The 16109-nt window shown below is 36.9% G+C and overlaps 1 protein-coding gene and 1 pseudogene across 3 annotated transcripts in view; both read left to right on the top strand.

Annotated features, from left to right (window-relative positions):
- Positions 1 to 16109, top strand: part of Bicdl1 (BICD family like cargo adaptor 1) — a 114392-nt gene that overhangs the window by 8467 nt on the left and 89816 nt on the right. The gene's annotated exons all lie outside the window — the stretch shown is intronic.
- The window catches only part of LOC134470652 (dual specificity protein phosphatase 18-like), a 75534-nt pseudogene continuing 59425 nt past the window's right edge, over positions 1 to 16109 (top strand).

Here is a 16109-nt window from a genome sequence, read left to right on the forward strand (position 1 = left end):
CACAAGCTAACAGTTTATGGTGTAAAGTATTAAAATTTGAAGAAAAAAAAAAAGCTTGTTACTGTATAATGCCAGTCAAATGTATAGCTTAAGAGCCATTTGGGGATGTGGCTCAGTGGCTCAGTGGTAGACATCTTCCCTTGTATGCGAAAGGCCCTGTGATCGATTCCCAGTGCCACCAAAAAAAAAAAAAAAAACCAACCAAAACCTTGATTTTTGTTGCCTTTGGTTTTTTGGGTTGTGTTCTGTTTTGTTTGAGAGAGCTCTCACTATGCAATTCAGACTGGCCTTGAGCTCACTGTATAGCCTAGGCTATCCTCAGATTAATCACAGTCCTACTGTCTTAGCCTCCCAAGTGCTGGGATTATAGGTGTGTGTCCTGGTGCTTACTGATTTCTGTTGTCTCTTATAGCTCAAAAATCTGTGATTTGTTTATCTAGAGAAAGTCTGTCATCTCTGGTCAAATTTCTATTAATTCATTTTTTTCCTGGTGTCAGGAATCGAACTCAGGACTTGCCAGGCAGGCACTTATGCCATTGAGCTATATTCCTGGTCCTCATTCATTCATTGTTTTTTGTTTTGTTTTGTTTTGTTTGTCTTTTTCCTTTTCCTTTTTATCGGTACCAGGGATCGAACTCACGACTGCCTGCTTGTAAGGCAGGCGCTTATGCCGCTGAGCTAAATCCCCAGCCCCCTCATTCATTCATTTATTTATTTATTTTTTGTCTTTTTGAGACAGGGTCTTGGTGTGCAGTTTAGGCTAGCCTTGGATTCACTTTGTAGCCCAGGCTGGTCTCAAATTTGCAACAATCTTTGTGCCTCAGCCTCTCTAGATATGGGAGTGTGCCGCCACACCTGGCTCCAGCCCTCATTTAGTTTAAGTAAAAATGCTGTCTCAAAAATGAAAAACTTAGAGGAATTTTGTAGAGCAAATGATTTTCACTGATGTTGCATTTGAGAACTATGAATAAGAGTATGTGTATTTAAATTTTGTTTTACTTTCACGTCAAGTAAAAATTCTTCAGCATCATGAAAATGTTAAGTAACTAACCAAGGTCAAAACTGAAGGAGACCCAAGGGCTGAAAGAGTGGAAATCTAAAAGAACACACTTTTTTTAAATAAATCCAGTATTGTTACTAATACCTTGCTTTGCAAATCCACCTACTTTTGAAAATCAAGGCCTAGATTTACCATTGTACCTTGATCTTTCTTAACTGTTGAAAATAAAACTACTAACTCTTCAGTTACTGGAAAGAAAAGAACTTCCTCTATTCAATACTGTTCTCAAAGAGCACTGCGTGATCTGTCTGGTTAGTATTAGGTACTTGGAGAGAGTCTTAGGTAGGGTAGCTATATGGTAAATTCCTGGATCTTCTGTGTATGAGGTTACTTTACTTTTTTGTGACATAGTTGCTTACAGTTGGTATTCTGAGACTGGTGAAAGCCTCATGCCTCATAAGAAAGTTTGAAGTGAATCCTCAGTAGAGAAGGAAGGAGAAAGAAAATAATGCTAATATCTTAGGAAATAGTGAGTTTCAGGGAAATAAAATACATGTGTCAAACGAGAATTCCATTAGTAGCTAAAGATCTTGCCTGCAGATTTCCCATCTAGAGAATCCAATCCCATCTAGAAGAGAACCAGTCTGAAGAATGCAGTCTGCCGAACTCTAGTCAGTTCATGGGGTCAACTTGAACACAGTGTTTCTGAATCAGTTTTAAAATCTTCTCCAACAACGGGGAAGGAATTTCTATCCTTGTAAAAAATGGAAAAGTTTTTAGTTGTTCATTATTCATGAAAGATTAACCAAGAAAAGTCTAACCATAACCAGGTTGAGTGATTGATTTGTTCAAAAACATTTAATGCAATTCCAATAATGAATGAATACAACAAATTGGAAAAGTCAAAGGGAAGATTAAGATTTCTTGAGGGCCAAGTTCATGTTATAAGTGCAGACTCAACCCTGCTTTGTAATCTGGTGAACAATAGGTGACCAAGATAGAGATGAAAAGAGAAAACAAATGCTAATCCACAGACCCGTGAATTGTTCTGCTTCTCATTAACTGGATAATCCTGTTCGTGCCTTGGTTTCCTTTCTTTAAAATGGGGGTAAGAATTTGTGCTGATTGCAAACATTTCAAAATGAAAGTGAGATAATGTGTTTTAAGATGAACAGCAAGTAAAAGTAAGGATTGTTTCAGGGTTGATGCTGACTAAATCAGTAGTTGTTTCTTCATTTCACTATAGACAATCTTGATAAAGTACTTCCAAAAGAATAGAAGAAGAATCTAGATCTACGGAAGATGTTATCTTCTCTGACCTTGAATATAAGCCCGGGATGGTTTTGTGGCTTTATTTCCTTTTTCATTTTAAGTGGGCCAAGTCTCTGGGGTTTAGCCACAAGTTTAGATTATATTTTATTAACGGGATATTCAGGACTAGTGGATTAAATATTTTGAAGCAAATCAGGATTCTCCCAGGTCCTAGGACAAGATAGCAACCACTAGAGGTACTAGAAGACCATGCTTTTTGTGCAGTTTATATAATGTTTTTATACATATGAAGTATATTTCTGTGATTTTTTTTCCCGAAGTATTTTTACATTTATTTCCTTTGGCTTCCATGTACTCCAAGGTGGTTATTCTTTAAAAAACAAAAGTACAACTTTATTGATGACTAACTAGCACAGTATAAAATTTACTTATAAAGTATATAATTTAGTGATATTTACTTATTTATGTAGCTGGGCAGTCATTGCCACTAGCTAGCTAGAGAATACCTCACATTCTCCCCAAAGAAATCCTGTGCCCATTAGCAGTCTCTGGTCATTCCTTATTCCCCAGCCCTCAAGCCCTATAACTCCTGGCAACCACTAATCTACCTTCTCTCTATATAGATTTTCTTATTTGGGACATTTCATATAAACAAGATCATACCATATGGCTTTTGTGCAGAGCTTCTTTCACTTAGCATCATGTTTGCAAGGTTCATCTGTGTATCAGTACTTCATTTCATTTTATGACTGAACAATATTCTATATTGTGTGTATGTGTGTGGCATTTTGTTTAACTGATAGACATTTGGGTACTTTCTATTTTTTGGCTAATGTAAACAAGGCTGCCATAAACATTCTTGTACATCATTTGACTGTGGTTTTCTTAGCTCTCAAGTAAGTTACCATGAGCATATATATTATATGAGCTTCTGAGTCCTTATATATTGGGAAAACTTGAGAAACAGAAAGATACATGACTTTAAGTATCTTTAGAATTCAAGATTGAATTTTCTGTGCCTCAGTTTTAGACTTTTTTAAAGAGCAGGATATATTTCTTGAGAGAAAGAAAGCTTCTGTCTGCAGAGAGACAGAAGGGGTCCCCAACAGGTTGCCAAGGACGCTGTCTTTTCTAGGGACTTTCATAGAGTACCTAAATGAGTCCCAGTCCAGAGTCTATGAAACAAAAGCAAACTCTCACCTCCATCCAGTGATCTCAGTGGAAGAGCTAGGAACAATGGAGGCTAAAAGCAGAATATGTTTATTGAGAGAAAGAAAGCTTCTGTCTGAAGAGAGACAGAAGGGTCCCAAGCGGGTTGCCCCAATTTTAGACTTTAAAGGCTGTAGTTAAGATCACATACTTTACCAGGCATGCTACATACCTTTAATCCAAGCACTGAGGAGGCTGAGGCAGGAGGATCTCCACCAGTTTGAGACTATCCTGGGTTACATAATTCATTCAAGACCAGCCTGAGCTATATAACAAGATTCTGTGTTGAACAAACAAAAAAATCACAGGCTTTGAAGCCAGACAGCCTTAGGATTAAATGTTAAGTTTGCCCTTTTCTAGCTGGAAAGTTATTTTACCTATAGTTTCTCCTGTATAATGAAAATAACAGTTTATTGCTATTACCTGATAGTAGTATGAATACTATGTGAAATAATGGAAGGCTCAAACCATGGTGTCTTGTATGTAGTATATATTTGATAATTCGTAGCCTTCTTTATAACTACCATGTCCTCAACATGTAGATGGAATTTCTGGGGCTGGTCTTTATTAATCATCTATTTGTTGTGGGACAAAATACCTCCAGTGCATAATTTAAAGGAGAAAAGATTTATTTTGGCTCACGGTTTTAGATTTTTGGCCCATTGTCAGCTACCTCCAAGACAGAAACATCATGGTTGAGGAAATCTGCTTACATTATGGCAACCAGAAAGAAGAGAGAGCAAGGCAGAGCCAGAGAAAAAAGGAAGGGGTACAGACCTTTCAAAGGCATGTTTTTGACAACCTAATTCCTGCAACTGAGCCCTACCTCACCTATGAACTCACTGATGGATTAATCCATTGATGAGCTTATTTGATGAGGTTACTGCCCTTACTACACGAGTTTTGAGGGGACATTGCTTATTTAAACCATAGCATGGTCAAACATTGATTCTCCTAATAGCAGGAAAATCTGAAGTGTAAAAGTTAAAATTTATGCAAAAATTTATGTGAAGTCAGTCATGATGGCACACATCTGTACTCCCAACCCTCTGGGAGGATGAGATAGAAGAATTGAAAGTTCAAGCCTAGCCTGAAAATTCAAAGAGTTGGTGACTTAGTGGGACATTGTCTCTGAATGGATTAGGGATGTAGCTCAGTGTGAAGGGATGGGTTCAGTTCCCAGTACATTCATGTGTGTGTGTGTGTATTCATAAGGGTTTATCGCTGCATATGATGTTTTGCTTAGTCACATCAATATTCAAAAATGTTTGTCTAAAATTGACCCTTCTAGGAGTTCAATTAGGTTTAGTCTGTGATACCCAGTATCTTCATATGCTTTTGAGTTACGTTTACCTCGGTTTATTTGCTTACTTAAACAAAAGGCCAAGTTTGCTTTCAGTTGCTAAGATTCTGTATCATGTTTTAAAAATTGGGCTGATATATTAAAGAAAAGTGTAATTCACTTTCTAAATTAGAAAGAGCCCAGAGACATCAACAGTAATGTTTCATAAAACTTGTTAAACACTTGTTCTAACTGTATCAAGGGCAAAAAGTACAGTGGGATTTGTTTATAGGGAGAGAAGAGAGACGTGGGACATGCTTGTTTCCTGGAATGAGCATTTCTGTATAAAAATTGAAGTGGTAGATTTGTAGGACTCCATCTAATACAAGTGTATCAGTCTCCAAATGATTTTCTCCCAAATAGTAACAGTAAAGATATTTCTTATGAGCATTAAAAAGTTATAGAGATTATTCACTGATTTTATCATCTGTACTTGTGTAACATTTTTGGAGTACTGTGTAAAAATCTTAGAGCCAAAATAGTTATTTGATGTGGAATCAGTCTTATTGATAATAAGATCAGTAATAACAGGCTTTTTATTTAGTCTTTGCAATCTTCAGAAGCAGTTGGAGTATTCATTTCAAAATGAATCTCGGCAGTATTAGAAACTTCAAAAAGAGGTGAAAGAAGACATTTTCACAGTTTTTACTTATAAAATAGTTTACACAGCCTGAAAACATTAGGAGCAGACTGGAGCCCCATTTGACCAAAGAACAGGAGAAACCAATTGATTTCTCTTAGAGTATTAGATTTAAAATTACTTAGGGACTTCTGAGGTTGTCCTTTCCCAAAATGCATAGCGCTAGAATTTGTAGAAACTAATTAGGAAATTTTCTTACATTTTTATTCTGTTGTTTTATGCATGATGTCACAGTTACATCTATTTTTTTTTCATGTATTCCATCAACTACATAACCATGTGCTTGGTTCTAATCCCATTTTCTTTCCTGAGGCCAGGGCTTTAGTTCCCTTTGGAACTGAATGTGTACAGTTGCATTGACTTTCTGAATGGGATTCTGATGTAATTTTCACTTTGTGTGAAAATCATGGGGTATTTCAAGCAGATAGAAACTTTAGAGAATACCGTGAATTTAGCTTTAAAAAGTCTTAGTACTTTGTCCTATTTCAGTCAGTTGGGTTGTGTTGAGTTAGGTTGGGTTGAGTTTGGTTTGGGGACAGGGTCTTGCTATGTAGTTCATACTGGCCTTGAACTCACTTTGTAATCTGCACTGACCTCAAACTCTCAGTGATTTTCCTGTCTCAGCTTCCTGAGTGCTGAGATTACAGATGTTTGCCTGTCAGGTCAGTTTTTTTAAAGGGATAAAATACTGTTTATACATTTGAAGCTCTCGCCTCATTCTTCTTGCTTTCTAGAGTTAGCTTCCTTCCCATTGTTTTTACACTACATTACATATATATGTATTTATGTGCATATAGCTTACTGTATAATCTACACATATATCTAATAACAGCATACAACAATTTATTTTTCCATACTTCAGACATTTAATAATGGTATTATAAAAATACATACAGTTTTACAATTCTTTTGGCTGAGTATTATGTTTTTATGTTTTACTCATGTTAATAAATGTAGATTCAGTTCTTATATATTAACTGTCGTCTAGTATTCCATTGTCCAAATATAGTACAGTGTGTGTGTGTGCACGTTGTTCCCCCCAGTATGAGAGACTGAATCTAGATCCTTACTCCCTTTTAAAATTGTTCTATCTTGAGACAGGGGTTTTTACTCACTTGCCAGACTGGGCTCAAACTTAGAAATGAGAGTGCTAGAATGACAGGCGTGTGCCACTGCATGTGACTCATGTATTTTGTTAGAAAATATTTCACTTGTTTCTAGTTTTTTACTATTACTGCACAAAGTTACCTGTATTGAATATTCTTATATCTTTCCTTCTTATGCACATAAATAAAAATTACTTTCAGGATAACTATAGAAGATAAATAGCTCAATCCAAAAGTAACACATCTTCAGATTGATGAGATATTGCTTGATTATTCTTCCACATGTTTGTATAGATTTATGTTTTTAACCAGCACTCTGTGTGTGTATGTGTGTGTGTGTGCACATTGTGTGCATGTGTGTGTGTGCACACATTAGGAATCACACCCAGACCCTCTGGCCTGCCAGGCAAGCAGTGTACTACCCTTTACATCTTTAGCTACATTTCACTGTAGTCATTATTTTAATCTCATATATGTGAAATGAAATAGTTCTAATTTCTATTTCATGAATTACTAAGATTTAACATCTTTTATTTGTGCTTACTGTGAGCATTTTTTATCCATGTTTATTATGAATTTTCTATCTGTATTCTTTATCTCTTTTGTTGATATAAAAGAGGTTTTTAATGCACATTCTTGGGGGTTTTGTTTGTTTTTTTTGGAGTTGTTTGTTTGTTTGTTTTGAGTCAGACTCTCACTAGTTCAGGCTGCCCTTGAACTCACTATGTAGCCCAGGCTGATCTCAGATTCAAGGCAATCTTCCTACCACTGCCTCCCAAATTCTGAGATTACAGATTTGTGCCACTATACCCGGCTTAACACAAATTCTTTATGTTGTTATAGATTCATTTTGTTTATAGGGCCTTACTAAACAGTGTCTGCTTTTAGTGAAGTCAAATTTATTAGTCATTTCTTTTTTTTTTTTTTTTTTTTTTTGTCTTTTTCCTTTTTATCGGTACCAGGGATCGAACTCACTGACTGCCTGCTTGCAAGGCAGGTGCTTATGCCGCTAAGCTAAATCCCCAGCCCCGTCATTTCTTTATGATTTGTTCTTTTATGTTTTGCTTTATCCTGTCCTATAGGTCAAAAGATATTTTTCCACATTCATACAGAAATTTAAAATTTGGTTTTTATGTTAAGATAATGTAGTTGGAATTTATTTTATGGTATGTGAGATAAGACCCATTATGTTTTCTATATGGATTACTATCTCACCACTGTTTTCTTTCCCTCTGATTCCTAATGATGTATGAATTTTTAAATGAAAAAAAAAAATCCTGGGCTGGAACACTGTAGCTCCTTTGAGGGCTATAGGAGAAGGATCTGTTCTAGGCCTGTGTCCCTGGCTGAAAGAAGACTGTCTTCTCCCTGTCTTTTTTGCATTGTCTTCCCACTGTCTTGTTTCTGAATTTCCTTACCTTATAAGGACACTAATTGTATTGAATTAGGCTCCATTCTAATACCTCATACCTACCATGAGTGAGGCCTTGGGTTCAATCACTAGTGTTGCAAAATAAAGAAAAAGGTCCAAGGATGCAGCTCAGTGGTAGAACAAAGTATGAGGCCCTTCCTTAATTTAACCCTCAATACAAAATAACAACAGAAATACAAGGGAAAAAAACTTTAACATTTACTCTGAAGAGCCAGGAGAACTTAAAAATTGAGCACTTGTTGTTATGTTTTGTTTGATACTGGGAACTGAACCCAGGAACTCACTCTGAACTATGTCCCTAACTGTTTTTAATTGTTTTTTGTTTGTTTTTTGAGCCGCGGTCTTGCTAAATTGCCCATGCTGGGATTACAGGTGTATACCACTACTCCCAGCAAAAATTTAACACTTTTTTGCCAGTGAAAAAATAAAAGACCAGTGGGAAAATTTTGAAATTCTAAGATTATAGAAATCTATATTAGTTTCCTAAGGCTGTTATAGTAAGTACTACAGCTGCGTGGCTTAAACAACTGAAATGATTATCTCATAATTCTGGAGGCCAGGAGTCCAAAATCAAAGTGTTGATATGGCTCACTCCTTCTGAGGGCTGTGAGAGAAGAATCTGTTGTACATGTATCTGCTTGGCTGAGAGAAAGCTGTCTTCTTCCTATGTTTTTTTTGCATTGTCTTCCCTCTGTCTCAGCTTCATATTTCCTTTCCTTATAAAGTCCCCCAGTCATACTGATTAGGTCCTGCCCTAATACCTCATTTTAATGTGATTATCTTTGTAAAGATCTTGTCTTCAAGGTCAGAGTGGTGGCATATACCTTATCCCAGAATTTTGAGAGGTTAAGAAAGGAAGATCATGAGCTCAAGCCCCTATGGGCAATTTAGCAATTTACTAAGACTCAAAAAATAAAAGATCTGAGCTAGGTGTGATGTGCACGCCTGTAATCCCAACACTGGGGAGCTGAGGCAGGAGGATCATTGCGAGATTGAGACCAGCCTGAACTGCATAATGAGACCTTGTCTCAAAAAGACCAATAAATAAAATAAAATAAAATAAAATAAAATGACTGGAGATGTAGCTCAGTGTATAAGCCTTGGGATCAGGCCCCAGTACTGAGGTGGGGGTGGGAGAATCCAAAGTTCACATTCTGAGGTAGGTGGGTTTGTGCTTCAGTATACAAAGATTGATTGTTTTGATTACTTTTCTCCCTTTGCTGAGCCAAAATATCTGATACCCAAAGTTAAAGGTGAAGGGTTTACTTTGCTTACAGTTTGTGGAGGTTTCAGTTCATAATCAGTTGGCTCCAAGGAAGAGGGGCAGCAGTTCTTGGTGACAGAAGACAGCAAAGGCAACAAAAACATAAAGGGGAGGAACAAACCTCTTTTTCTTCCTTATGTTGTATGCAAGCTGCTCCTTCTAGAGGTGTAGTACACCCCTAATCCCAGCACTAGATCAGTCACAAACTCTAAAAAAACCTGCACGAGTGCATGAGGCTTTAGGAAGGATTATCCAGATACAAACCATAACAATGATCAAAGTATACTGTGAATATTTAAAATTACTACGGTAAGGCTCATTGCCATCAATCCTCCTCAAAATATTCCTTTTTTCAAATATACTTATCCCATCATTCTTGCCACTTTCTGAAGCAGTTCTGGAAGTCCTCTTTCATCTTTGTGAGGTATGATAAAAAATACAGTGACTGAGACTGTTGTGCCATCCAGTGATAAGAAAACTCATAAAACATCATGGGGTGTCCTCATCTACCTTATTCACTGGATCTAGTGCATGCAACTTCTAGCTCTTCCACAAAGTCAAATGATCATGAAAGTAGAATGTTTTTGAATCAGTTCAAGACATTAAACAGCCATAACAGTGAAACTAAAAACGGTCATTAAAGAGGACTTCCAGAAGTGTTGGGGCCCACAAATTTTAAATTCAGTCTAGAAGACGTGCACGCTTGTTTTTGTCCTGCCCTTAAGCCAGATTGGAACATGGAATCTCCCTGTTCTTTTCTGCTCACAGTGGAAGCCCCAGAGCTAATAATGACTGCTGTGTCTCACAAGGCAAGATATTACAAGGCATCTAGGGAAACTACAGTTTCCTCGTTGCTCCCTTGTCTTCCTTGTGCTTTGTTAGCCCACCATAGTCACTGTTACTATTCCCGGAAACACCCACTGCCCTTCATTCATTGTCCTTGACTTAGATGTAATGAATGAACACTAAGGTCTGAACACCTGGCCTTTTGTTCCCTGAGATCTCTATTTACATCTCTATTTTGTCTCTTGCTCTTTCTTCCCGTCATACTCCATAATTTAATGCAGGAGACTGGGGACTCACTGTAAGGATCCCCAATAACTGGTGCTGTAGAGTCTCCAATACAGAACTGCTTCAGAAAGTGACAAAAAGGGCTGGGGATTTAGCTCAGTGGCACAAGTGCCTACCTGGGAAGTGTGAGGTCGTGAGTTTAATCCCCATACCCGCCAGAAAAAGTGACATTCTATGCATACTTTCAGAAAGTGACAAGAATGGGTACGTGTGTTCGAAATGAGTATTTTGACAGTGCAATGTCTTCTACTGTAATAACTTCTTAAAAATTCACTGTATTTCTTGAATGGGGGAGGATGACACAGTTCAACCCATGACAACAGTTTTGGGGTATTTTTTTGGCAAAAGATACAGTTTTTGGATCTGAATCAGTACTGTATGTGAGAGATATTCTCAGTAGTACCACTTTCTTTGGGGCTGTATATACTCAGTACACAATAAACATATATATGTCTAAGGCCATGTGACTAAGGACTGCTATGGCTAACAAGGAGGTATTCAGAACCCTTAATTTTATTCTTTGAAAAAGTCCCAAATCCCATCTCTTACTCCTTTCCTTTGGTGACTAACGTGAATTCTATTCTGAGTAAAGGAAAGAAAATATTTTTCTTAAATCTTCTTTAGTTCCACATTCAGCAAGTATTTGTTGAGTAAGACACTTGAATACGGTGGAGAACACAAAACCTTTGTGGCTGCAAAACTTTGAGACCAGAGACCATCTGTCTTTTTTATCATTGTTTAACAGGTATCTTGTAGAGTGGACAGTCAATAAAAGACTGGGGGGGGGGTTATTATTAAATACTTATCTGAAGTAACTGATACAAAGTTACTGAGAACTGTCCATTTTTAAAGAATACCTTTCCATGTAGTCTATAGAATACTCTTGACTATTTCATATTCACTCAGACTTAAGACAGTTTATATGCTGTTTGAAAACCAGTGGCCAAGATACCATGGGTGTCAGTGTCTTGTCTGGAAGGTATAGATAATAGTGACTAAGTTGCTTTAAGAGCTGGTGTTATCTTCATAGATATTCTTGGAATTATATTAAAACTCAGTCTTCTCCCACATGTGTAAACATTGTATTGTTTCTCTAGTGTAAGAAGCTGAAAGAGTAAATAAAATCCAAAATGTACAATACATATTGTAAAATGGGAAGAAGCTTCACAAGGAAAGAGAAACTGGGATGCAGGAATGGAGAAAAGAAGGAAGGGAAAAACAAAAATAAAATATATATATATATATATATATATATACACATATATCTGTGTGTGTGTGTGTGTGTGTGTATATATATATATATATATATATATATATATATATATTAAGATAGTTATACTCCTGATTTCTTAGTTCATTGAAAAGAAAGGTTTTGTGTTATTCTTTGGACAATTAAATGCCAGTATCTTGTACACCGAGTAACTAATTTAAAGATAACAATATGCAATGTGTTGACCATTGTAACCCTCTTATTATCTTGTTTTGAAACTTTATTATTTTTTCTTTAAAATAAAACCCAATCTTCTATGAATTGAAAAAGAGTGACCACAGATGAAAACGGACATTGCATTGATTTAAAACCTGCAACGCCATCTGTGTTGTGTAGCACTGTGTCAGTGGCTTGTAGGTAGATCAGTTAATGAATGTCCTCATGCCTTCGTACCTTGCTGATGGACCAAGGTGAGCATTTCACTTTTAACCGCCCCACAATATTTTCTTTTCTCATGAGAATAATGATTTTGGGTATCATGGTTTCTCCTCCTTCCTTTGAGCATATACTCTGAACAGAACTCTGCTCCCAACTATATGTCATTTTCTCTCTTCTCTTCTTCTCTTCTCTTCTCTTCTCTTCTCTTCTCTCCTCTCCTCTCCTCTCCTCTCCTCTTCTCTCCCCCCCTCCTCTTCCCTCTTCTCGTCTTTTCTTTTCTTCTCTCTCTCTCTCTTTTCCATTTCTCTATTCTTACAAATCAAAATGATCTGTAGTTGAGAAAAGGAAGGAGCCAGAGGTTCTGCCTTGAAAAATTGAATAGTGATTGCTGCCGAGCAATCACTTAGTGACGAAATATAATCATTCCCTGTGTAGCCTTGACAGCTTCTCCCCAGTGTAAAAACTGTTGAGAATTTACCGTGAGATAATTTTTTATCTTGTTTAGATATTGTGCTGTAGTCTTTTTGCCTCTCTGCCCCATTCATCTCTTTTTTTTTTTTTTTTTTTTTGTCTTGCCTCATCCCTACCAATGCTCCCAAGTTCCTCTCACTCAGAACTGTGGTCATACACCTGGTGACTCTGGCTTTAAGTGTTCACCTGATTGCACCAAAGTGAGAAGTATTTACGGCAATATATAAAAAGTGCTGTTTCACAGGCAGAGTAAAGCCAAAAGGGCTATCATTGCAGAATCACAGAGATAGGGAATAGCTAGAAAGGCTTCAAACAGGAAGTTAGGCCTAGGTCCAAGGCCAGGAGAAACAAAAACCTTCATTTAAACTAGAAGGGCTAAGAGACACCTGCAGAAATCATCTGAAGATTGGTAATGGAGAGACTGAAGTAAAAAAAAAAAAAAAGATCTATTGTAGTTCAGGTGAAGTCACACACAGTTCGAGATCTGTCTTTATGAGAGGCTGGCATCTTGTACATGTTCTTTTTGTGAAATTTATCTGATTAGGATGGGATGGCTTCTTAAGGGACCTAAACTTTATTGAATACCCCTCTGTATGTGTTCAGGAATTGTGTTTTTGTTTCTATTCCAGATTTCTTGAGTTTTACAGATTTTTAAATTAAATATCTTCATTGTTCTTCAGATAGCAAAAAGAGCTCATCATGTTCATTGGAACATAAAGCTGAGATAGTATAGAAATTTTTGATGTATAACATTTCCCTAAAGAAAAACTAATGAAAGTTTGCTGTTCTTTGTATTTTTCCACCTAATATACACATACACACACAGACATGCGTATTTCCCCCTTCCTCCATAAAGCTTAGCACATGGTATGCGAGCACTTTAACATTGACATCTCCAGCCCATGGATATGTGTTTTTGCTTTCTTTTTGCTTTTGTTTTGTTTCATTTACTTTGGACGTTTCATCTGGGATGTCTGTCTGTCTTTCTTTTTTTGACACATCAGGGATTTTTTTTATATATTTAATGATTGTATATGATATTCCAAACAGTATATATGGATGTATCATATTTAATGTAACCATTTGCTATGAGGAACATATGTATTGGTTACATATGTTTCTCAGTCTAAACTACATAGTGAGACTCTGTCTAAAGAAACAACAAACAAAGGATTAGTTACAGTGACTTGGTGTTACAAACACTACTATAGTGGATGTCCTTTATAAATTTTTGTACTCTTGTATTAACATTTCTGTAGGTGGTTCTTAGACATCTAAGCTAGGTCAGATGGCACATACACTGAAATGTTTAATAGCCATTACGTTGTCCTAAAATAATATTTTAATAGTGTGTATTTTCCCTAATCTCTGTCCTTAACACTGAAAAAAAAAATCTATCATTCTGCTTGCATGCATAGTACAATTGTAAAGAAAGCTGAGGCAGTTATAATAAAATTTAAAAAGTGAGGGCCAGGGATTTAGCAATGGTGTAAGGGCCTGCCTGGCAAGCACAAGATTGAGAGTTTGATCACTGATACCAAAAAAAAAAGTAGTTATCTGGGAGTGGGAGGTGGGGAATGGTTGTCATCAGGAAACATGCTTGGAAGCAGGTTTCTGGAAAACTGTGTTCTTGACCTTGATTATTACATGGATGTGTGCTTTATACACTGTCTTTTGTTTGTTGTTTCTTTAGACAGGGTCTCACTATGTAGTTTAGACTGGCCTTGAACTCACTGTGTTGTACCCCAGGCTAGCCACAGGCTCTCAATAATCCTCCTGTCAGCCTCGTAAGTGCTGGGGTTACAGGCATGTATGCCATGCCTGGTACTACATGTTATCTTTATGTTTTATCTTTACACTTTAAATGTATATATATTATATTTCACAATAGAAAAAGTAAATATTTATAATGTCCTCCTACAATGTATGAAGGCACTGTTCTTAATCACAGAGATGCTGTGATGAACAAGATAAATTCTTGTCCTAAAATAATGTAATTTACATTAAAGAAAGAAAGAAAGAAAGAAATAATACCAATCAGGTAGTAAGTGATAAATGTTATGAATAAAATAAAGCTAGATATGAGGAAGAAAATAGTAGCTGTAGGATGTAGATTGGGCAGGGTAAAGAAAAGAGTGAAAGAGTATTCTATGCAGAGAGAACAATGTATAAGAACATAGGAATGAATAGAAAGGTGGCTGATGTGACTAGGGTATAGTCAGTTTGAGAAAAGGAGATTAGGTCAGAGGGATTGTCAGTGGCCAGACGTTGCAGGACTTTGTCAGCCATCATAGAAGTTTGTGGTTTATTTGGAATGCTAGGAAGCCAGCGATACGTTTTGGACAGAGGAGCATCGTGACCTGAATTGATGTTATTAAAGGATTACTTTAGATATGGGTAGATCATAGGGGCAGAGGGTAGAAGCATGGAGGTCCAAAAAAAGTGACTGCAAATGCAGAGTTTATGGTAACTTTGATCAGAGGTATAAAGAAGGGCTAGTTATACTGGGTATGTTTTGATGATGAAACAAGACTTGCTGATCGAGTATAGGAAGAAGAGTTCACAAAATTATCAGAAATGACTTAGGTTTTTGTCTCATGCTGCAGGAAGAATAGTGGAAGGGGATAGTCTTAGATATAAAATCAGATCATTCTTTTTGGAGTATTTGTGCTGCCATTTTCACATCACTCAACAAAAATTTTTTTGTATCAAGGTGTAAAATATTGAGTTAATTTCTACAGCATTTCGAGCTCTAAGGAACTGAGACTGTTTCTGTACTGTCTGTTAACTTGTCACCTGAGAATTTATTCATTCAAAGTGACTGAATAAATTGAAGATGTATTCAGATCAGAGTGCCCCCTTTCTTTTATCATTCCATCACTCTTCCCACCCCCATACTTTCAGCTCCTAGAAGAGCCGCTCTTCTGGGTTCCTATAGGTGAAGTGAGTGGTGTAGGAGGAAGTTATGAAGCAGATGCTTGTCTGTTTCCTGCCTCGACTTTCTCATCCCCACATAAATAATGTGGTTTGCATACCAGCTGAAGCTAATCAGCTTCAGAAGATTGATTTTCTTCTGAAGAATAAACAGCTCATTTTGGATTAGCAGCAGTGCATATGATCATCTCTTTACGTACATTTCTCTTAGGTACTGATCCCTTTCTCCAGGTTAAAGGCTGCCTCAGTTGGGTGGTGCAAAGCCGTCCTTGTTCCTGGGACATTTTGCAGTGAATGACAACAGCTACTCATCAAAAGTAGTGTTTGTGACTGAATGGGACTTCGGTTTTTTTTTTGAGGCAAGCAATATGTTTTTGTTCTGTAAAGTCAGGTGGTGTGTTATAGAAGAAGGTATTGCAATTATCAGTCAGCTGTCAGCCTATCCTTGAAAGAAGTCATAATAAAACTTACAAGGGGTAGAGTGTACGTGAGTCAATGGAAGAATGCTTGCCTAGCCTACATGAGGTCCTGGGTTTAAGCCCTAGCACAGAAAAACAATAACAACAATTATTCCCCATCAAATAACATTTAAATTTCCAAAGGACATTTACATATGTGACCTAGTTTCATTGCCATCAGTGATGAAGAGTGGTGATTGTTTTCTTTTTTGTAGTGGGTTTTGAACCCAGAATGACAGGGAAGGGTCTTGCTAATTGCAAG

Source organism: Cavia porcellus, unplaced genomic scaffold (assembly GCF_034190915.1).
Source record: "Cavia porcellus strain 051 isolate PalLab524CR breed Dunkin Hartley unplaced genomic scaffold, mCavPor4.1 scaffold_16, whole genome shotgun sequence".
In the NCBI taxonomy this organism is placed as follows: Eukaryota; Metazoa; Chordata; class Mammalia; order Rodentia; family Caviidae; genus Cavia; species Cavia porcellus.